Here is a 23,255-nt window from a genome sequence, read left to right on the forward strand (position 1 = left end):
AGTAGTGACACTGACGCCCTCTATAGGGTCCAGGTATGGCTATCAGTAGTGACACTGACCCCCCTCTATAGGATCCAGGAATGGCCTCATGCTACCAGTAGTGACACTGACCCCCCTCTATAGGGTCCAGGTATGGCCTCATGCTACCAGTAGTGACACTGACTCCCCTCTATAGGGTCCAGGTATGGCCTCATGCTACCAGTAGTAACACTGACCTCCCTCTATAGGGTCCAGGTATGGCCTCATCCTACCAGAAGTGACACTGACCCCCCTCTATAGGGTCCGGGTATCTCCTCATCCTACCAGTAGTGACACTGACCCCCTCTATAGGGTCCAGGTATCCCCTCATCCTAGCAGAAGTGACACTGACCCCCCTCTATAGGGTCCAGGTATGGCCTCATGCTACCAGTAGTGACACTGACCCCCTCTATAGGGTCCAGGTATGGCATCATCCTACCAGTAGTGACACTGACCCCCTCTATAGGGTCCAGGTATGGCCTCATACTATCAGTAGTCGCACTGACCCCCTCTATAGGGTACAGGTATGGCCTTATGCTACCAGTAGTGACACTGACCCCCTCTATAGGGTCCAGGTATGGCCTCATGCTACCAGTAGTGACTCTGACCCCCTCTATAGGGTCCAGGTATGGCCTCATCCTACCAGTAGTGACACTGACCCCCTCTATAGGGTCCAGGTATGGCCTCATCCTACCAGTAGTGACACTGACCCCCTCTATAGGGTCCAGGTATGGCCTCATGCTACCAGTAGTGACACAGACCCCCTCTATAGGGTCCAGGTATGGCCTCATACTATCAGTAGTGACACTGACCCCCCCCTCTATAGGGTTCAAGTATGGCCTCATCCTACCAGTAGTGACACTGACCCCCTCTATAGGTTCCAGGTATGGCCTCATCCTACCAGTAGTGACACTGACCCCCCTCTATAGGGTCCAGGTATCTCCTCATCCTACCAGTAGTGACACTGACGCCCTCTATAGGGTCCAGGTATGGCTATCAGTAGTGACACTGACCCCCCTCTATAGGATCCAGGTATGGCCTCATGCTACCAGTAGTGACACTGACCCCCCTCTATAGGGTCCAGGTATGGCCTCATGCTACCAGTAGTGACACTGACCCCCCTCTATAGGGTCCAGGTATGGCCTCATGCTACCAGTAGTAACACTGACCTCCCTCTATAGGGTCCAGGTATGGCCTCATCCTACCAGAAGTGACACTAACCCCCCTCTATAGGGTCCGGGTATCTCCTCATCCTACCAGTAGTGACACTGACCCCCTCTATAGGGTCCAGGTATCCCCTCATCCTACCAGAAGTGACACTGACCCCCCTCTATAGGGTCCAGGTATGGCCTCATGCTACCAGTAGTGACACTGACCCCCTCTATAGGGTCCAGGTATGGCCTCATCCTACCAGTAGTGACACTGACCCCCTCTATAGGGTCCAGGTATGGCCTCATCCTACCAGTAGTGACACTGACCCCCTCTCTATGGTCCAGGTATGGCCTCATACTACCAGTAGTGACACTGACCCCCTCTATAGGGTCCAAGTATGGCCTCATCCTACCAGTAGTGACACTGACCCCCTCTCTATGGTCCAGGTATGGCCTCATACTACCAGTAGTGACACTGACCCCCTCTATAGGGTCCAGGTATGGCCTCATCCTTCCAGTAGTGACACTGACCCCCTCTATAGGGTCCAGGTATGGCCTCATGCTACCAGTAGTGACACTGACCCCCTCTATAGGGTCCAGGTATGGCCTCATCCTACCAGTAGTGACACTGACCCCCTCTATAGGGTCCAGGTATGGCCTCATGCTACCAGTAGTGACACTGACCCCCTCTATAGGGTCCAGGTATGGCCTCATACTATCAGTAGTGACACTGACCCCCCTCTATAGGGTTCAAGTATGGCCTCATCCTACCAGTAGTGACACTGACCCCCTCTATAGGGTCCAGGTATGGCCTCATCCTACCAGTAGTGACACTGACCCCCCTCTATAGGGTCCAGGTATCTCCTCATCCTACCAGTAGTGACACTGACGCCCTCTATAGGGTCCACGTATGGCTACCAGTAGTGACACTGACCCCCCTCTATAGGGTCCAGGTATGGCCTCATGCTACCAGTAGTGACACTGACCCCCCTCTATAGGGTCCAGGTATGGCCTCATGCTACCAGTAGTAACACTGACCTCCCTCTATAGGGTCCAGGTATGGCCTCATCCTACCAAAAGTGACACTGACCCCCCTCTATAGGGTCCGGGTATCTCCTCATCCTACCAGTAGTGACACTGACCCCCTCTATAGGGTCCAGGTATCCCCTCATCCTACCAGAAGTGACACTGACCCCCCCTCTATAGGGTCCAGGTATGGCCTCATCCTACCAGTAGTGACACTGACCCCCTCTATAGGGTCCAGGTATGGCCTCATACTATCAGTAGTCGCACTGACCCCCTTTATAGGGTCCAGGTATGGCCTTATGCTACCAGTAGTGACACTGACCCCCTCTATAGGGTCCAGGTATGGCCTCATCCTACCAGTAGTGACACTGACCCCCTCTATAGGGTCCAGGTATGGCCTCATACTACCAGTAGTGACACTGACCCCCTCTATAGGGTCCAGGTATGGCCTCATACTACCAGTAGTGACACTGACCCCCTCTATAGGGTCCAGGTATGACCTCATACTACCAGTAGTGACACTGACCCCCTCTATAGGGTCCAGGTATTTCCTCATACTACCAGTAGTGACACTGACCCCCCTTTATAGGGTCCAGGTATGGCCTCATACTACCAGTAGTGACACTGACCCCCTCTATAGGGTCCAGGTATGGTCTCATACTACCAGTAGTGACACTGACCCCCCCCCTCTATAGGGTTCAAGTATGGCCTCATACTACCAGTAGTGACACTGACCCCCCTCTATAGGGTCCAGGTATGGCCTCATACTACCAGTCGTGACACTGACCCCCCTCTATAGGGTCCAGGTATGGCCTCATGCTACCAGTCCAGTAGTGACACTGACCCCCTCTATAGGGTCCAGGTATGACCTCATGCTACCAGTAGTGACACTGACCCCCTCTATAGGGTCCAGGTATGGCCTCATCCTACCAGTAGTGACACTGACCTCCTCTATAGGGTCCAGGTATGGCCTCATACTACCAGTAGTGACACTGACCCCCCTCTATAGGGTCCAGGTATGGCCTTATGCTACCAGTCGTGACACTGACCCCCCTCTATAGGGTCCAGGTATGGCCTCATGCTACCAGTAGTGACACTGACCCCCCTCTATAGGGTCCAGGTATGGCCTCATACTACCAGTAGTGACACTGACCCCCCTCTATAGGGTCCAGGTATGGCCTCATCCTACCAGTAGTGACACTGACCCCCTCTATAGGGTCCAGGTATGGCCTCATCCTATTAGTAGTGACACTGACCCCCCCTCTATAGGGTCCAGGTATGGCCTCATACTACCAGTAGTGACACTGACCCCCCTCTATAGGGTCCAGGTATGGCCTCATGCTACCAGTCGTGACACTGACCCCCCTCTATAGGGTCCAGGTATGGCCTCATGCTACCAGTAGTGACACTGACCCCCCTCTATAGGGTCCAGGTATGGCCTCATACTACCAGTAGTGACACTGACCCCCTCTATAGGGTCCAGGTATGGCCTCATGCTACCAGTAGTGACACTGACCCCCTCTATAGGGTCCAGGTATGGCCTCATGCTACCAGTAGTGACTCTGACCCCCTCTATAGGGTCCAGGTATGGCCTCATGCTACCAGTAGTGACACTGACCCCCCTCTATAGGGTCCAGGTATGGCCTCATCCTACCAGTAGTGACACTGACCCCCTCTATAGGGTCCAGGTATGGCCTCATCCTACCAGTAGTGACACTGACCCCCTCTATAGGGTCCAGGTGTGGCCTCATGCTACCAGTAGTGACACTGACCCCCCTCTATAGGGTCCAGGTATGGCCTCATACTACCAGTAGTGACACTGACCCCCCTCTATAGGGTCCAGGTATGGCCTCATCCTACCAGTAGTGACACTGACCCCCTCTATAGGGTCCAGGTATGGCCTCATCCTACCAGTAGTGACACTGACCCCCCCTCTATAGGGTCCAGGTATGGCCTCATACTACCAGTAGTGACACTGACCCCCCTCTATAGGGTCCAGGTATGGCCTCATGCTACCAGTCGTGACACTGACCCCCCTCTATAGGGTCCAGGTATGGCCTCATGCTACCAGTAGTGACACTGACCCCCCTCTATAGGGTCCAGGTATGGCCTCATACTACCAGTAGTGACACTGACCCCCTCTATAGGGTCCAGGTATGGCCTCATCCTACCAGTAGTGACACTGACCCCCCCCTCTATAGGGTCCAGGTATGGCCTCATACTACCAGTAGTGACACTGACCCCCCTCTATAGGGTCCAGGTATGGCCTCATGCTACCAGTCGTGACACTGACCCCCCTCTATAGGGTCCAGGTATGGCCTCATGCTACCAGTAGTGACACTGACCCCCCTCTATAGGGTCCAGGTATGGCCTCATACTACCAGTAGTGACACTGACCCCCTCTATAGGGTCCAGGTATGGCCTCATACTACCAGTAGTGACACTGACCCCCTCTATAGGGTCCAGGTATGGCCTCATGCTACCAGTAGTGACACTGACCCCCTCTATAGGGTCCAGGTATGGCCTCATGCTACCAGTAGTGACTCTGACCCCCTCTATAGGGTCCAGGTATGGCCTCATGCTACCAGTAGTGACACTGACCCCCCTCTATAGGGTCCAGGTATGGCCTCATCCTACCAGTAGTGACACTGACCCCCTCTATAGGGTCCAGGTATGGCCTCATCCTACCAGTAGTGACACTGACCCCCTCTATAGGGTCCAGGTGTGGCCTCATGCTACCAGTAGTGACACTGACCCCCCTCTATAGGGTCCAGGTATGGCCTCATACTACCAGTAGTGACACTGACCCCCCTCTATAGGGTCCAGGTATGGCCTCATCCTACCAGTAGTGACACTGACCCCCTCTATAGGGTCCAGGTATGGCCTCATGCTACCAGTAGTGACACTGACCCTCTCTATAGGGTCCAGGTATGGCCTCATGCTACCAGTAGTGACACTGACCCCCCTCTATAGGGTCCAGGTATGGCCTCATCCTACCAGTAGTGACACTGACCCCCTCTATAGGGTCCAGGTATGGCCTCATCCTACCAGTAGTGACACTGACCCCCTCTATAGGGTCCAGGTATGGCCTCATCCTACCAGTAGTGACACTGACCCCCTCTCTATAGGGTCCAGGTGTGGCCTCATGCTACCAGTAGTGACTCTGACCCCAGCCAAATGCAAAACTAGTGTCAAATACTCAGAAAAGATGAGTAGGGAAGAAGAATCTGGGATTTGTAGTTCTGCAACACCTGGAGGGGAGTAGTTTCAGGTTCCCTGCTCTAGAACATTCTAGAAAGTGTGTCTACTCAATGAAGAGTCTAATGATTAGCACAGCCCCCTCCCCCTCCTTTGTTGTCAGCCCTCTCCTCTTCTGGAAGTGTCTAATTACTGTCTGTGCTGGCCCAGCTCCTCCACCCCTCCCTTTGTAACCATTTATGTAGCGGGGGAGGGGTATAAAGAAATGGACAGATCCAGAGGAGGCTTTTATAGGGAAATTTCATAAAGAGACGTCCACAAAGCTGAGTGGCTGCACTTCAGTGGAAATAAATCCCCCCTTCCCCCATTATAGAAAGCTTCAAGAAGCCACCATTGCCCCTGATCCAAACACAGCCGCCATATTTGTACTCCTCACAGCTGTGAGCGGGCGGAGTCATGAGAGGAGTGGGCGGAGTCACACCGCAGCGCGGAAACATCTGCACTGAGTGGCTTAGAGAGGTGGAGTGGGCGGGGGATCAGGCCGGTCAGGTGAGCGGTGTTTGGTCACGTGCCGCGAGTCCTAAGAGCAGCGCCGCCCGGATGCTGCGGTCTCCATGGTGACAGAGGTCTCTGCTCCCGGCATGCAGCGCGGCGGAGGGGGACACGTCACGGATTGGGCCGCGGCCTGGAGAGCCGGAGCCGGTGCGGAGGTGAGAGGGGTGTGACTGTGTACCGGGGAGGGGGGCGGTCTCCTCTTATTGTTATCACAGCTGTCCGCCATCTGTGTGGAGGCCTCACCTCACCACCATTATTATTATTATTATTATTATGATGACATCTGAGTGCCCCCATCATCACTATGCAGGGCGAGGGGGGCACTGCAGGCAGAGTTCAGGATCCAGTCAGGCCATGGGGGAGGGGGGGTATCGTCCCTTTTTATTTCTTCCTCTCCGGCGTTGGACGCGTCACACGATGTGGAGAAACGCGTCAGTTCTGCGGTATAAATATCGCACATTATTCCCTGCGCAAAACTATCTTCTATTACAACCGTTCCTAAAAATGTCCCAAAATATCGGCACATGTGCCAATTTCTTATTTAATGTCACGCTGCCTTTCACAGAGGCGGGGAGGGGGGGGGGCATTAAAACCAGGTGGGTGAGACTTGGTTTTATCGCCCAGTTGTACGCTAACATAGCGCCCCCCTATGGCTGTACTTCTTCTTCCGCAGCAAAAATAGGGATCGACCCATATCGTTTTTTCAGGGCGGATATTCCGGTCACCCCTCAGGCCGATAGCTGATATGGTGCCGATATTCTGTTGTGGTGGGTGGCACAGGGGCTTTGGGTGGCTGCCTGGCACCCCGCTGCTGTGGGTGGGTGGGTGGCTGACTGGGGCTGTGGGTGGCTGGCTGGCACCCTGCTGCTGTGGCTGGCTGGCTGGCACTGGGGCTGTGGGTGGCTGGCTGGCACCCTGCTGCTGTGGCTGGCTGGCTGGCACAGGGTCTGTGGCTGGCTGGCACCCTACTGCTGTGGCTGGCTGGCTGGCACCCTGTTGCTGTGGGTGGCTGGCACAGGGGCTGTGGGTGGGTGGCTGGCACCCTGCTGCCTTGGGTGGCTGGCACTCTGCTGTGGGTGGCTGGCACAGGGGCTGTGGGTGGGTGGCTGGCACCCTGCTGCTGTGGGTGGCTGGCACAGGGGCTGTGGGTGGGTGGCTGGCACCCTGCTGCTGTGGGTGGCTGGCACAGGGGCTGTGGCTGGCTTGCTGGCACCCTGCTGCCTTGGGTGGCTGGCACAGGGGCTGTGGCTGGCTTGCTGGCACCCTGCTGCCTTGGGTGGCTGGCACAGGGGCTGTGGCTTGCTGGCACCCTGCTGCCTTGGGTGGCTGACACTCTGCTGTAGGTGGCTGGCACAGGGGCTATGGGTGGGTGGCTGGCACCCTGCTGCTGTGGGTGGCTGGCACAGGGGCTGTGGGTGGGTGCATGGCTGCTTGCTGGCTGGCGTGTCTTCTGTGGCGCACACTGTCCGCGGCGTGGGAGGCGGCCTAAGAACTTGTCAGAACTTGCAGGCCCGATGCGCGGAGGCGTGTGGTGCAACATGCGCAATGACGTCACGTGTGCTCTGCGTACAATATCGTCATATTGGCAAATTCCGTGACCGATATTGGAAAAAAAAAGTGAATATCGGCCCTGCCGATAATCGGTCGATTTCTAAGCAAAACCTAAACAGCGCGTGACTTTTAATGGGAGGTGCCGCCCCCCCGTAATGCAGTTTTCTGGGGCCATTCTGCAACTGCGTGCCAAGTAATCCAACAATTATATGGTTATGAGGAGGTCATGTAACGCTTCCTCACTACCTGTCAGACATCTCTGAGCAGACCCAAGCAGGGATCGCTTTTCAGTGGCAATCTCCGACTCACAGGGGAACGAGCCCTAACAAGTGCAGCAGCGGGGAGGGTGGACCAAGATGGGGGCATGGGTAAGAATTGGGGGGGGGGGGGGGCTGCCGCACACAGAAGATTTTTTATCTTAATTCATAGAATGCACCTTCTGCCTTTACAACCACTCTAAGGCTCCTTCAGCCTGTCCCATGCCGCCATCTTGGTCCACCCTCACAGATATCAAGCTGCTGGCTGTGGGGGCACTCAACAGGAAGGAAGGGCCTGGAGCGCTGAAGGGGGATGGGAGAAGAGGAGGATCTGGGCTGCTCTATGCAAAACCAACATCTTTTCTTATGTTTAACAAAAAAAAAAAAAAACAGAGACTTTAGTATTATTTTAATGTATATGCTGCAGCAGGGAGGGTGGGCCAAGATGGCGGCATGGGACAGGTCAAAGGAGCCTTAACCACTTCTGGAACGGAAGGATTTGCCCCCTTAATGACCAGGCCATTTATTTGCGATTTGGCACTGCGTTACTTTAACTGACAATTGCGCGGTCGTGCGACGCTGTACCCAAATAAAATTGATGTCCTTGTTTCCCCCACAAACAGAGTTTTCTTTTGGTGGTATTCGATCACCTCTGCGATTTTTAAATTTTTTGGGCTATAAACAAAAAAAAAAAGCGAAAAAAAAGACAATGTTTTTCCCTTTCTGCTATATAACATTCCCAATAAAAAAAAAATTAAAAATCAAATTTTTTCATAATTTTAGGCCAATTTGTTTTCTGCTACATATTTTTGGTAAAATAAAATCCCAATAAGTTTATATTGATTGGTTGTACAAACTAGGGGAAAGATTTGTCATCATTTATTCATATTTTTTTTACTAGTAATGGCGGCGATCTGTGATTTTTAGCGGGACTGCGACATTGCGGCGGACAGATCGCATACCTAACTGACATTTTTGACACTTTTGGGGGGACCAGTGACATTACTGCAGTAATCAGTGCTATACATATGCACTGTTACTGTAATAATGACACTGGCAGGGAAGGGGTTAACACCAGGGGCGATCAAAGGGTTAAATGTGTCCCTAGGGGGTGTTTTGTAACTGTGTGGGGGATGGGCTTGCTGCATGAACACAGAGACCTGTGTTCCTAAATAGTAGAAACACAGGATCCCTGTGTTCATTACTGACAGAACAGCCATTTTCTGTGTTTACAACGGCAGACCGCAGTTTTGTCTCCATGGGGAGTGATTGCGAGTGCATGGTGGAATTCACGGCCGCCAGACCCGCCGATTGGCCCACCCTGTAGCTAATATGCGCTTGCGCACGCCACCACTAGCGGTTACACAAAGCGACGTACAGGTACATCATCTCGGGGGGACAAAGCTGACCTGCTACCGTAAAACTACAGTGGCTGGTTGGCAAGTGGTTAATGCATGTGCAGCAGCAGGGAGGGTGGACCAAGATGGTGGCACGGGACAGGTCGAAGGAGCCTTAATGCATGTGTAGCAGCAGGGAGGGTGAACCAAGATGGCGGCACGGGACAGGTCGAAGTAGCTTTAATGCATGTGCAGCAGCAGGAAGGGTGGATCAAGATGGTGGCACATGACAGGTTGGAGGAGCCCTAATGCATGTGCAGCAGCAGGGAGGGTGAACCAAGATGGTGGCATGAGACAGGTCGAAGGAGCCTTAATGCATGTGTAGCAGCAGGGAGGGTGAACCAAGATGGTGGCATGAGACAGGTCGAAGGAGCCTTAATGCATGTGTAGCAACAGTGAGGGTGGACCAAGATGGTGGCACATGACAGGTTGGAGGAGCCCTAATGCATGTGCAGCAGCAGGGAGGGTGAACCAAGATAGTGGCATGAGACAGGTCGAAGGAGCCTTAATGCATGTGTAGCAGCAGGGAGGGTGAACCAAGATGGCGGCACGGGACAGGTCGAAGTAGCTTTAATGCATGTGCAGCAGAAAGGAGGGTGAACCAAGATGGTGACACAGGTGAATGAGCCCTAACGCACGAGCAGCAGCAGGGACGGTGGACCAAGATGGCGGCATGGGACAAGTTGTTGGAGCCTTAATGCATGTGCAGCAGCTGGGCGGGTGAACCAAGATGGTGACACAGGTGAACGAGCCCTAACGCACATGCAGCAGCAGGGAGGGTGGACCAAGATGGCAGCATGGGACAGATTGAAGGAGCCTTAATGCATGTGCAGCAGCTGGGCGGGTGAACCAAGATGGTGACACAGGTGAACGAGCCCTAACGCACATGCAGCAGCAGGGAGGGTGGACCAAGATGGCAGCATGGGACAGATTGAAGGAGCCTCATTGCATGTGCAGCCGCAGGGAGAGTGAACCAAGATGGGGGCACATGACAGATTGAAGGAGCCCTAACGCAGGTGCAGCAGCAGGGAGGGTGGACCAAGATGGGGGCACAGGACATGGGTGAACAAGCCCTAACACAGGTGTAGCAGCAGGGAGGGTGGACCAAGATGGCAGCACAGGACACAGGCTGTCAACCTGAACAGCAGATTTCTGCAGGAAGACACTACAAATAGGGATGAGCTCAAACCTGTTCAGATCCTAGACCACACCTTCCTGAGTGATCCCGCCAGGAAGTGGTCAGTTGTACTGGGCTATGTGACAGACTCACCCGGGACAGCGGTTTTTGGAGGGGACTGCAGGCCTCCTACCCACTGACTATGGGCCCTGGATTTTAAGGGAACACTACTCTTTGGGAGGTGTGTGCCTGGGGGACCCTTGGAGTGGTCTTGCATCGGATTTGAAGCCATGTCTCCCCAAAACACAAAGACTCGGGGGACTGAAGGATCCAAATACACTGGAGATCAAAATTAGGGAACCTTTTTTTGACATTTTTTCAGAAATCATCTTCATTGCTCAACATTTGATGGATTTTTTGTTGTGGCGATACAATGCTAATATAAATAAATAGAAGAGTGTTTTTCAGAATAACCAAGGCACTTCAACAAAAAAAACTTTAGTAGAAAACACAATGATGAAAATTACAGAACAGCAGAGAAAAATTCCAACTAAAATTTCTGAAGGTTACAACAATGAGCAATAAAAGTGTCTGGGGATTGGGGCGCTTGCTTTGAATGACAGTGACCTTGAAATTTCGGAAATTGTGGGTTCTCTAATTTTGATCTCCAGTGTATTTGGGGCTTCTAGGTCCAAACCAGCAATGACTGCTTCAGACTGTGAGACTCAGAGAAGATGTTTAATATAATCCTCTCAAAGCAACCTGGTGCTGGGGGTCTTCTGCTATAGTCAGTTTATTAACCACTTCTGGACCAGAAGGATTTGCCCCCTTAATGACCAGGCCATTTTTTATGACTCGGCACTGCGTTACTTTAACGGAAAATTGCACGGTCGTGCGACGCTGTACCCAAATAAAATTAAAAGTCCTTTTTTTTCCCCACTAATAGAGAATTCATTTGGTGGTATTTGATCACCTGTGCATTTTTTTTTTGTTTTTTTTGTTTTTTTTGCACTATAATCAAAAAAAGACTGGCAGGAAGTGAAAAAAAAAATATATACAGTCAGGTCCATAAATATTGGGACATGGACACAATTCTAATCTTTTTGGCTCTATACACCACCACAATGGATTTGAAATGAAACAAACAAGATGTGCTTTACCTGCAGACTTTCAGCTTTAATTTGAGGATATGTACATCCAAATCAGGTGAACGGTGTAGGAATTACAACAGTTTGTATATGTGCCTCCCACTTTTTAAGGGACCAAAAGTAATGGGACAATTGGCTGCTCAGCTGTTCCATGGCCAGGTGTGTGTTATTCCCTCATTATCCCATTTACAAGGAGCAGATAAAAGGTCCAGAGTTCATTTCAAGTGTGCTATTTGCATTTGGAATGTGTTGCTGTCAACTCTCAATATGAGATCCAAAGAGCTGTCACTATCAGTGAAGCAAGCCATCATTAGGCTGAAAAAAACAAAACAAACCCATCAGAAAGATAGCAAAAACATTAGGTGTGGCCAAATCAACTGTTTGGAAGATCCTTAAAAAGAAAGAACGCACCGGTGAGCTCAGCAACACCAAAAGACCCGGAAGACCACGGAAAACAACTGTGGTGGATGACCAAAGAATTCTTTCCCTGGTGAAGAAAACACCCTTCACAACAGTTGGCCAGATCAAGATCACTCTCCAGGAGGTAGGTGTATGTGTGTCAGATCAAGATCACTCTCCAGGAGGTAGGTGTATGTGTGTCAGATCAAGATCACTCTCCAGGAGGTAGGTGTATGTGTGTCAGATCAGGAACACTCTCCAGGAGGTAGGTGTATGTGTGTCAGATCAAGAACACTCTCCAGGAGGTCGGTGTATGTGTGTCAAAGTCAACAATCAAGAGAAGACTTCACCAGAGTGAATACAGAGGGTTCACCACAAGATGTAAACCATTGGTGAGCCTCAAAAACAGGAAGGCCAGATTAGAGTTTGCCAAACATCTAAAAAAGCCTTCACAGTTCTGGAACAACATCCTATGGAGAGATGAGACCAAGATCAACTTGTAGCAGAGTGATGGGAAGAGAAGAGTATGGAGAAGGAAAGGAACTGCTCATGATCCACAGTATACCACCTCATCAGTGAAGCATGGTGGTGGTAGTGTCATGGCGTGGGCATGTATGGCTGCCAATGGAACTGGTTCTCTTGTATTTATTGATGATGTGACTGCTGACAAAAGCAGCAGGATGAATTCTGAAGTGTTTCGGGGAATATTATCTGCTCATATTCAGCCAAATGCTTCAGAACTCATTGGACGGCGCTTCACAGTGCAGATGGACAATGACCCGAAGCATACTGCGAAAGCAACCAAAGAGTTTTTTAATGGAAAGAAGTGGAATGTTATGCAATGGCCAAGTCAATCACCTGACCTGAATCCGATTGAGCATGCATTTCACTTGCTGAAGACAAAACTGAAGGGAAAATGCCCCAAGAACAAGCAGGAACTGAAGACAGTTGCAGTAGAGGCCTGGCAGAGCATCACCAGGGATGAAACCCAGCGTCTGGTGATGTCTATGCGTTCCACACTTCAGGCTGTAATTGACTGCAAAGGATTTGCAACCAAGGATTAAAAAGTGAAAGTTTGATTTATGATTGTTAATCTGTCCCATTACTTTTGGTCCCTTTTAAAAAGTGGGAGGCACATATACAAACTGTTGTAATTCCTACACCTTTCACCTGATTTGGATGTAAATACCCTCAAATTAAAGCTGAAAGTCTGCAGTTAAAGCACAGCTTGTTTGTTTCATTTCAAATCCATTGTGGTGGTGTATAGAGCCAAAAAGATTAGAATTGTGTCCATGTCCCAATATTTATGGACCTGACTGTATGTGTGTGTGTGTGTGTGTATATATATATATCTTCTAGATTGTAAGCTCTAACAAGCAGGGCCCTCTAGTCCCTCCTGTATTGTCTTCCCCCACATTGTAAAGTGCTGCGCAATCTGTTGACGCTATATAAATCCTGTATAATAATAATAATATATGTATGTGTATATATATCTCATCCTTCTAGGCCAATTTGTATTCTGCTACATATTTTTGGTAAAAAAAAAAGCGTATTTTGATTGGTTTGTGCAAAATTTATCGCGTCTACAAACTAGGAAAGATTTATATCATTTTTTATTTATTTTTTTTAAACTAGTAATGGTGGTGATCTGCGATTTTTAGTGGGACTGTGACATTGCGGCGGACAGATTTGACCCCTAACTGACATTTTTGACACTTTTGGGGGGAACAGTGACATTACTACAGTAATCAGTGCTATAAATTGGCACTGTTACTGTAATAATGACACTGGCAGGGAGGGGGTTAAGACCAGGGGTGATCAAAGGTTTAATTGTGAGCCTAGGAGAGTGTGTGTTTTCTAACTGTATGGGGGCGGGGCTTGTGAAATGACCATAGAGACATGTGATCTTATATAGAAGGATCACAGGCACTCTGTGATCATTCCAGAGAGAATGGTCAGCTGTGTTTTACAATAGCTGACCATCCTTCTCTCTCAGCAGGGAGCGACCGTGGGTGCTATTGCTGTCGGTTCCGAGGATCGGCCTCCTCGCTGCCTATTGGGGGTGGGAGCGCCGCTGCCAAAAGGCACTCGCCCCCAGACGCGCTTCCGTGGATTTGTGCAGCTGAGCCAGCCTGCCGCAGTGTATATGCAGTATATATGCGGCGGGCGGGCGGTTGGCAAGTTGTTAAGAGGAACTGCAGTCTGCTCACATAATTTGTAATAAAAACATCTTTGCCAGATATGATCAAGAAATCCCATGAGCAACCAAGTGATTATATAATTGCTGCAACACTCCACTATCTCACAAAGTGCAAATAATATATACCAAAAATGTTGCTCAAAAATTTCAGTTTACTATATATTTTTGCGTAGCATTTTTGGTATATAAAAACATCTTTGCCATTCTGAAGCTTCCCTACAAGCACTATACTGTGATTCTGTACTTGCTAAATGTTCTGCAGAAATCTCCCTCCTTTAAGTCTGGCTCCATGTTAACTGTGGGCAGCTTAAGCTGCTGCCTGTTCACTTCCTGGATTTACAGAGGCAGACAAACACACGTACACATATATACATATATATATATATATATATATATATATATATATATATATATATATATATATATATATATATATATATACAGACACACTCACACCACTGCTTGCCTGCACATTTCTCCTCTCCTGATGGATACTCATGGATCTCTTAAGTCTCCTGTTATCTCCGCCCTCATCCAGCCCCCTCCAACTCTGCAGCTATTTTTGGCTCTCCTATGACTCACCCCTCCTCCCTTGCTGGCAAACTGTGTGAGAGAGAGAGCTGTGCATGATGTCATTAGCTAGGCTAATTACCAGATAAGAAATAGGAAGTGGGCTGTAGAAGGAATGTACTGGTAGAAAAAAAATGTTTTACTATCCAAAGTTAAAACAACAAGGGCAGAGGATTTAATAGGTGGAAAGATAAAAAAAAAATGACTGAAGGTCCGCTTTATATGTGTCTCCCCCGTTTGTGTGCCTCCTAGGTGTGCAGTTAATTGAGTCACCTATTGTTCAGTCTGTTGGCTAACTCTTGGAGGTTATTTTGATGAGAATAGCCTTGTGTCCACTTTAGCTCATTTATCTAAACCAGTGTTTCTCAACCTTTTTCCAGTCGGGGCACCCTTGAAAAGTGTTTTCGGTCTCGAGGCACCCCTGTCCAAGGCTTGGTTCACGTTACTGTATGTTGCGGAACACGCTCAAAATCGCGTTCGTTCCTGACACAAAGACAAATGCTCTGACGATAAGGGGTGCCATTAATTCTTAATAGTAGCCCACACATTGGCAAATGTTGGGTGCTTTTGGTGTGGCGCAATTTAAAAAAATGGTCAGGGACTTCTTTCCCTGCATTTCTGCGGGTAGGGTCAGGATTAAAAGTAACATACATATACCTCCCTTTACTTTCACTTTGCTGAGGCCGACGGGGCTCCCTTACAGTGCCGATGTACAGTTTGGCAGTGGATCAGGAGATCGGGCTCATCTCACAGCCCTTCTCTCCCATGATCCCACGGCACACCTGAGGACCTCTGGCGGCACACCAGTGTGCCGCGGCACACTGGTTGAGAAAGGCTGATCTAAACCATTGTGTGATGTTTTGGGTAAATGTTTGGTTTTATTGTTCATGTGGTGACTGACCTACTTTTCAAGTGTATAAAAAACGGTATTTCTGTTCAGTAAAAAATCGTTCCTTTGGTTCCATCCCAACAGCCTTTCTGTGTACGATGCTTGGGGTAGAAGGCTGGTATTCGCTCTCGGTCTGCTGAAACGGTTCGGAGAGCAGGAGGCGCTGTTTGGCGGAAGGAAGCACCCCAGGTGGGTGCCAAGCGTTTCTGTCACAGACCAATCATGAGCAGGCATGATATTCCCCACCTCAGAGCTGCATGAACACACGCCTCCATGTATACATGTGGCTTTGGGGCGGGGAATGCCTTGGCTGATTATGATTGGCCCAGTATATGTGACCAATTCCTGGTGGGTGTGGTCTTGGATCTGACACTCCTGATGCTGAGCTTTTTTTTTTAGAGACCCCAGCATAACTGGACTGGGGGGGGGTAAATGTTGGCATTTGGGTGGGGTGTTTAAGTTCCTCTTTAACCCCTTGCTGATGCATCCAACCAGCCCTTTCAGGAGTTCTGAAGGATGGGAGACAGAGTTCCAGATCGTGTGACCTCCTGTGATTGACTGTCACATGATCAGATGCTGTTGGTGACAACACAGTCAGTGTTCTGGGGGCAGACAATGAGCAAGGTCTAGGTATATAGGGCAGTGTAGTGCCACAAACCCATATGTGTAGGCGTTAAAAGTGGAAGTCCAATCAAATAATAAGTACCCCCATTATATTCCTATTCTATCTACCCTGTGAAAGGAAGATGTCTATACTTACCCCTCCTGAGGGCAATCCTGTCCTATCACATGATCTTCTCCCAGCAGTGGCTTCAGTGTAGGAAGGACACTTGACAAAGAATGCCTTACGATAAGCCTTTGGGCAGCGTCACTACGCAGGAGCAGCAGCCTATTGACAACGTCCCCACACAGGCTCTGTAACCTATGGGTGGCATCAGACATGGCCTGACACCCCCCCCCCCCCCCCACTGTACAGCCATTAACTGGGAAGCTCAGTGTGCTGCTGCTGCTTCTCCTCCTCCCAGCATTTATGCAGCTGAGAACAGAGGGAATTTGATCACTTCTAAAATAAGGGAAAAAAGTATTTATGTTTTTTTTTTTTTTTTATATCTACACAAAATGTTTGCATTTAATTTCTATTTTGAACGTCTTGGCTGTATTACAGTGGCACCACTACCCAATGAAATTTGTATAATTTTTTCCTACAAATAGAGCTTTCTTTTGGTGGTATTTGATCACCGCAAGGTTTTTACTTTTTAATATATAAACAAAAAAAGAATGGCAATTTTGAAAAAGAAATTATCAGGGGAGTAACTACAGGGGTTGCAGGGGTTGCAATTGCAACCGGGCCCAATGCTCCAGGGGGCCCAGCATTGGATAGGAGGGGCGGCGGGGGCAGCATGTAGAGAAATCACTGTCCCCCTTTTTCCTGTAGCTGCAGAAAGAAAATGGAGGAGATTGGTTCCTCTGTATGCTGCCCCCACCACTCCTCCTATCCAGTTCACTTGTGTTCTGCTGTCTCTGGGCCCCTGTGTGCTCCCCTGGTGCCCCCCCCCCCCCACTGTGCTCCCTCCCCTCTCCTGCCGGCTGCTGCAGTGGATGTGTCACAATAGAGAACCAGGAAGGGGTCCTTAAATATGTAATTTACCAGCTCCTTGCTTCTCTAAATGGACAGAGTCATAGTCAGTGACATTGTAAAAAAATAAAATAAAATGATAAAAAATAAAATGATAAAAAATAATACAATTAAAATAAAAACTACTGACACCAGTGGGTGAACTTCCAGGATCGCAAAGGTCACACTTGCAACCGGGCCCTGGCATTCCACCACCGTGGGGTGGCCCCAAGATGGCAGGAAGGGGGCCCACTGCAAAACTTGTGAAAGGGACCCGCTGTGGGACCGTAATAAAGCGCCTTGCAAGCGGAGTAAAGGGCTCCAGGATCAGTGGGAAGAGCCCCGGGCTTGAAGGGAAGGGCCCTTGCCAGGGATCCGGGGGGGGGCCCTTCATGGTTTCTTGCACCGGGGGCCCTGAAGGTTCTAGTTACGCCTCTGGAAATATATATATACACAGATTCTCACAAAAGTAAGTACACCCCTCACATTTTTGTAAATATTTTATTCTATCTTTTCATGTGACAACACTGAAGAAATGAGACTTTGCTACAATGTAAAGTAGTGAGTGTACAGCTTGTATAACAGTGTAAATTTACTGTCCCCTCAAAATAACTCAACACACAGCCATTAATATCTGAACCTCTGGCAACAAAAGTGAGTACACCCCTAAGTGACAATGTCCAAATTGGGCCCAATTAGCCATTTTCCCTCCCCGGTGTCATGTGACTCGTTAGTGTTACAAGGTCTCAGGTGTGAATGGGGAGCGGATGTGTTATATGTACCGGGTTGATTATATGTAAAACGGTACCGGGTTGATGTCTATAGCTGCAGTCATCACTCCAGTACAACATCTCTAAGCAATATCAACCATATCTATAAGTGTGTAGCCAATACTGGTACTTCAAAAAAATTAATATCGGCCTCAAATAATTGACCCCACAGATAATCGGCCGATCCAAAGTTAAATGTGTGCCTAGCCAGTGTTTTCGTGTACTGTGTGCTGCTTTTACTGGGGATCTAGTTGGTTAGCAGGGAACAAACAATGAGATCCCCGTCACTGAACATGGCTCTGTGTTGTTTACACTCACAGATCTGTGTTCAGGGAAGATCAGAGCCGATCGTCAGGTGACCGCAGTCAATCATGGATGGGACCCCGGTGATTGGCGCCCCCTGCCCAAGCACGGTGATCACATACAGAGCAGGTGATCCAGCCGCTGTACATCCTCGTGCCGCGGTCGGCAAGCAGGTAGGGTGTGAGTTTAGGAATTTGGTGTCGGTTGGAACGTTCTGGAAGCGTTCCTTAGAAGAGATTGCGGCTCGGCAGAGCGGTTCTTTGTTTATTTGTGCGTTGTTCTCGCCTTCTGCCTCCACCCTGCGGGCGATCTCTGAACATCTGCCGGCCTCTTGTCCTGTCAATCACCCGCACTCGGCAGTTGGCTCCTCTCGGATGTCGTCATTAAATCTGCTCTGAATTTCAGCAAACCTGTGTTAGTTTTTCCTGAGTTTCAGCAGTTCATTAAATTGTGTTATATTGAGCCGTTTGAGTTATTAATGTGCTTGTTAATGGAAGCGGCGTCAGGCCAGTGGTGTATTTTATCCAGATAAAATCTCAGAGTTTATATCCTCAGCCAACAGCACAGAGTGTAAAAGAAGCATTTATTCCGGAGTGTAATTCATTTTTATTGTGTAATAATAACCCAGCTGAGATCCCTCCTGACATAGAGGAGATGTGTAAGCCGGGCGTATATTTTTATTGGTCATTTTCAGACGGGTGTTTTTGTTCAGGATATTTGATTTATGAGGGAGTCGATTGGTGTATGGGAAACTGTACATAACTACTTGATTGGCTAAGGCCAGTCTACAACCTTCTGGAAGTGTTTAACCACTTCTGGATCAGAAGGATTTCCCCCCTTAAAGTGGTTGTAAACCCTCTCTTCTAACTTTTACCTATAGGTAGGCATCTAATAAGACTTACCTATAGGTACTGTAAATATATACTTGCACCGTTTAGGAGATATTTACATTTCAGCTGTCACCAGTCAGTGATCACAGCCACACCAGTTATATTTACCAACCGTTCAGTGTCCTCCAACCCTCTCTGCCAATCCCTTCATTGGCTTCCACTCACCCAACGAATAAAATTCAAAGTGCTAACAACAGTTTACAAAGCCATCCACAACTCTGCCCCCAGCTACATCACTAACCTGATCTCAAAATATCAACCTAGCCGCTCTCTTCAGTCCTCCCAAGACCTCCTGCTCTCTAGCTCCCTTGTCACCTCTTCCCATGCTCGCCTCCAGGATTTCTCCAGAGCTTCTCCCATTCTTTGGAACTCTCTACCCCAATCTGTCCGACTGTCCCCTAATCTATCCATCTTTAGACGATCCCTGAAAACCCTTCTCTTCAAAGAAGCCTACCCGGCTACTAACTAATAACGCTGTTTCTCTTGCTCCATCAGCGCATCCCCCACAGCTATTGCCTTTTGCATCAATTGACCCTCCCTTTTAGATTGTAAGCTCTGACGAGCAGGGCCCTCTGATTCCTTTTGTTCCAAATTGTAGTGTAACTGTAATGTCTGCCCTCATTTTGTTAAGCGCTGCGCAAACTGTTGGCGCTATATAAATCCTGTATTATAATTAGGGATGCACCGAAATTTCGGCCACCGAAATTTTCGGCCGAAAATGAGCCTATCCCATTTCGGCCGAAAATAGGTTAAAAGTGCCGAAATTAATGGCCGCCGTGAGGAAGGAGGAGGGCGCAGCGCAGGTTTGAAAAGTCCCTGATTCTCCCGTCCGTAGGATAGGAGAATCAGTCTTTTCAATTTGGCTGCAGCCGAGCGGAGCGTCTGTGACACCTCGTCTCTCACACAGCCCAGCAGCGAGCAGTTCTCACCCCTCCCAGACACGGACAGGAGAGGAGAAAGACTCACACAGCTCATCCTCCTCCCCCCTCCCACCCCAGGTTTTCTGTGTCTGCCCGGGGCCGCCCACTCTCCTATCTCGACGTATGTGCAGGACAGAGAGAGGGATGTGGGCGGGAAATATGAAGAACAGCAAGCAGCTACACATTCCAAGCCTCATGATACCTGAGCCATGCAGCCTCTGCCTCGTCCTCGGACCTTGAATGAGTGAGCACTGCATTTACACTTTACACTGTCCACTGTCCCCATCTCCCTCCCTTGTCTCCCCTATCTGCCCCCCCCCCCCTTCTGTTCTTCCAAGTTCCATTGAGCACTTATGCAACCATAAAAAATTGACTGCTTTTTTTTATTTGTTTGATCATTATGCTGAGGCAGCTTACATATGGAATTAGTATTATGCAGCATGAGGGGTTAATGTATTGTCACTACTGCATTAGTGACCAACCAGTGGCAGTTAATTAACCCCTTTGTGCTGCATTAGTGCAACCAGTGGTAATTAACACTGATACTGGTTGCACTAATGCAGCATAAAGGGGTTAATTAACTGCCACTGGTCGGTCACTAATTCATCAGTGACCAGCAGTGGCAATACATTAACCGTTACCTCATGCTGCATAATACAAATACCATTGGTAATTAAATTAACCTCTTGCCAACCCATCACAGTACATATACTGTGACAGGGTGGGAGCGACAGGTGTACGTCGCTGCCTGTTTTTGGTGTATGCCCCTCTTCTATCTGTTAAAATTTTTTTGGGGAAAAAGTCATTTTCGGTTTCGGTTTCGGTTTTCGGCCAAAGGCATCCTGCATTTTCGGTTTCGGTTTCGGCCCAAAATTTTCATTTCGGTGCATCCCTAATTATAATAATAATAATAATAATAATAATATTGTAATGCTGTACAGGCATACCCCACTTTTATGTACACAATGGGACCAGAGCATGTATGTGAAACAAAAATGTACTTAAAGTGAAGCAATAGCTTTTTTCACTTCTCAATGCATGTAAATGCACTAACTCTGAGAAATCTTGGTCAGCTTGACATGGCACTGTTCCCAAACCATAAGTGACAAGCACACCTGTGACGGGAGTCACTTTGGGCATGGGGGTTGTGGACCCCAAATTCCTTTTAGAGAGGTTGGGGGGCACCATGCCCAGCCTTATGGGGCTCTCATTTTTAAGTCACCCTGCATCTGTTATGGATGCAGGGTGACCAGGAGGGTGGTGAACACTGAAAATATGGTTCGGACTACTACAAATGGGACAGTCATATTCAGGAATAAGGTCTCCCTTGTAATATGAAGATTTTTATTCCCTGTACAGTATGAGGTCTCTGACCAGGAAGTACAACTCCTAATATGGTCATTCCAGGAAATGAGGAGACGGACTGTCTGGCAATGTTGCTTTTGTCTGAGGTGGCTTTTCATCCATCTATTGTCAGGTGTGCTAATGAACTCACCTGTTGTCTGCTAGGGGATGTATTGACACTCAGAGTAATGTGTAATGGGGGCTCGTTAGGGAACCATTGTTCTGTGTCTGGCTATTGTGTACATTGATTGCCCCCTGGGGCTTCTGTCTCATTGCACATAACAGTCCTTCTGGTCAAGCTATCCAAGCTGGACCAATCCCTGCTGACTAATTTTCAAGTCCTCATTTGCATGGCTGGAGAGGACCTGAATGGGAACTGCAGGTACTTTGCAATTGACCAATGGGAGGGCGGTTGTTGGGGGCAAGATGTTCCAAATTCTGTATAAAAGTGTGCTGTGTTCTTCCAATAAATTGTCTTCCTGTTTGAACTTACATACAGCCTGCTTGGTGTTTGTTCTAATGGATTCCGGACGGCACATAGCTGTAGTTCGGATCCTGGATCCTTGGTTGACCGAACCATCAGACGTTGCGATCTGCAAGCTGATTTACTAGAAACAGAGGAGTGTCGGTAGAGCGGAAGCGAGCGAGCAAGGGTCTCGTCACAACACCAAACTTGGAGAGCACGTTAAGGGGACCCAGGACTGACCTGGTAGATTACCTTGGCAAGTAGGATATGTTGTAGTCCTGGGTCCCCTCTCAGTGCTAATGGCACTTTTCCACTGCAAGTACCGGCTCGGCTCCACTCGGCCCTGCTTGGCTCAGTTTGGTTTTCCACTGCATGGTACGGTGTTGGAATGGTTCGGTACAGTACGGTATGGTTTGCTTTTCCACTTAAGTAAAGTGGGTGGGATAACAGCGATTCTCTGACCAATCAGTGGCTAGTAGTGACAAACAGTCAAGGCTGCATGCAAAGGATTGTGGGATATGGTATCGGTGCGGACCTCTTGGAACCACAACCGAGGTGGTATTGTTTAAGCGAGCCGTACTGTTCGGTTCCATGTAGTGTAAAAGCGCTGCCGTACCGTACCGAACAGTTCCAACACTGAACCATGTGGTACCATGCAGTGGAAAAGCGCAAAAGTGAGCCGAACCGTTCGGTTCCATGCAGTGGAAAAGCGCCATTAGTTTGGCGTCCCTGTCACTTATGGTTTAGGAGCAGTGCCATGTCAAGCTGACCAAGATTTCCCATAGACGCCAATGTTATGGCACTTTTCCACTGCAAGTACCGGCTTGGCTCTGTTTGGTTTTCCACTGCATGGTACCACATGGTACGGTGTTGGAACGGTTTGGTACGGTTTGCTTTTCCACCTAAGTAAAGTGGGTGGAATAACAACGATTCTCTGACCAAATTAGTGGCTAGTAGTGACAAACAGTCAAGGCTGCATGCAAAGGATTGTGGGATATGGTATTGGTACGGACCTCTTGGAACCACAACTGAGGTGGTAATGTTTAAGCGAGCCGTACCGTTCAGTTCCATGCAGTGGAAAAGTACCGAACCGTTCCTACACCGTACCTACACCGTACCAGCAGTGGAAAAGCACAAAAGTGAGCCGAACCGTTCGTTTCCATGCAGGGGAAAAGGGCCATTAGACAGGAAGCAGTGCCATGTCATGCTGACCAAGCTGTGTACGTAAAGTGAGTGTATGTAAAACAGGGTATGCCTGTACTGCACTGGTGACCGTATGTTAAAAAAAAAAAAAAACATTTCTTTATTTTCCAAAAAATTCCAGCTTCAGGAAACTCGCCATGTCTCTTACTAAATACCTCAGGCTGTCTACTTTTGAAAAAAGGAGTAATTTTGGGGGTATTTGTTAGAGATCGACCGATTATCAGCAAAGCCGATATATCGAGGGCCGATATGCACTTTCCCCGATATA

At 49.0% G+C, this 23,255-nt stretch overlaps 1 protein-coding gene across 2 annotated transcripts in view; it reads left to right on the plus strand.

Annotated features, from left to right (window-relative positions):
- Positions 1 to 5,951: 5,951 nt before the first annotated feature.
- Positions 5,952 to 23,255, plus strand: part of SEC22A (SEC22 homolog A, vesicle trafficking protein) — a 69,116-nt gene continuing 51,812 nt past the window's right edge. The window contains exon 1 of one of the 2 annotated variants that reach the window (XM_082262200.1): positions 5,952 to 6,112. The gene's annotated coding sequence lies outside the window, so the exon portion shown is untranslated. The remainder of the gene's footprint in view (positions 6,113 to 23,255) is intronic. The other variant, XM_082262201.1, reaches the window with a different exon arrangement.

Source organism: Pelophylax lessonae (genome assembly GCF_965119305.1).
Source record: "Pelophylax lessonae genome assembly, chromosome: 6".
In the NCBI taxonomy this organism is placed as follows: domain Eukaryota; kingdom Metazoa; phylum Chordata; class Amphibia; order Anura; family Ranidae; genus Pelophylax; species Pelophylax lessonae.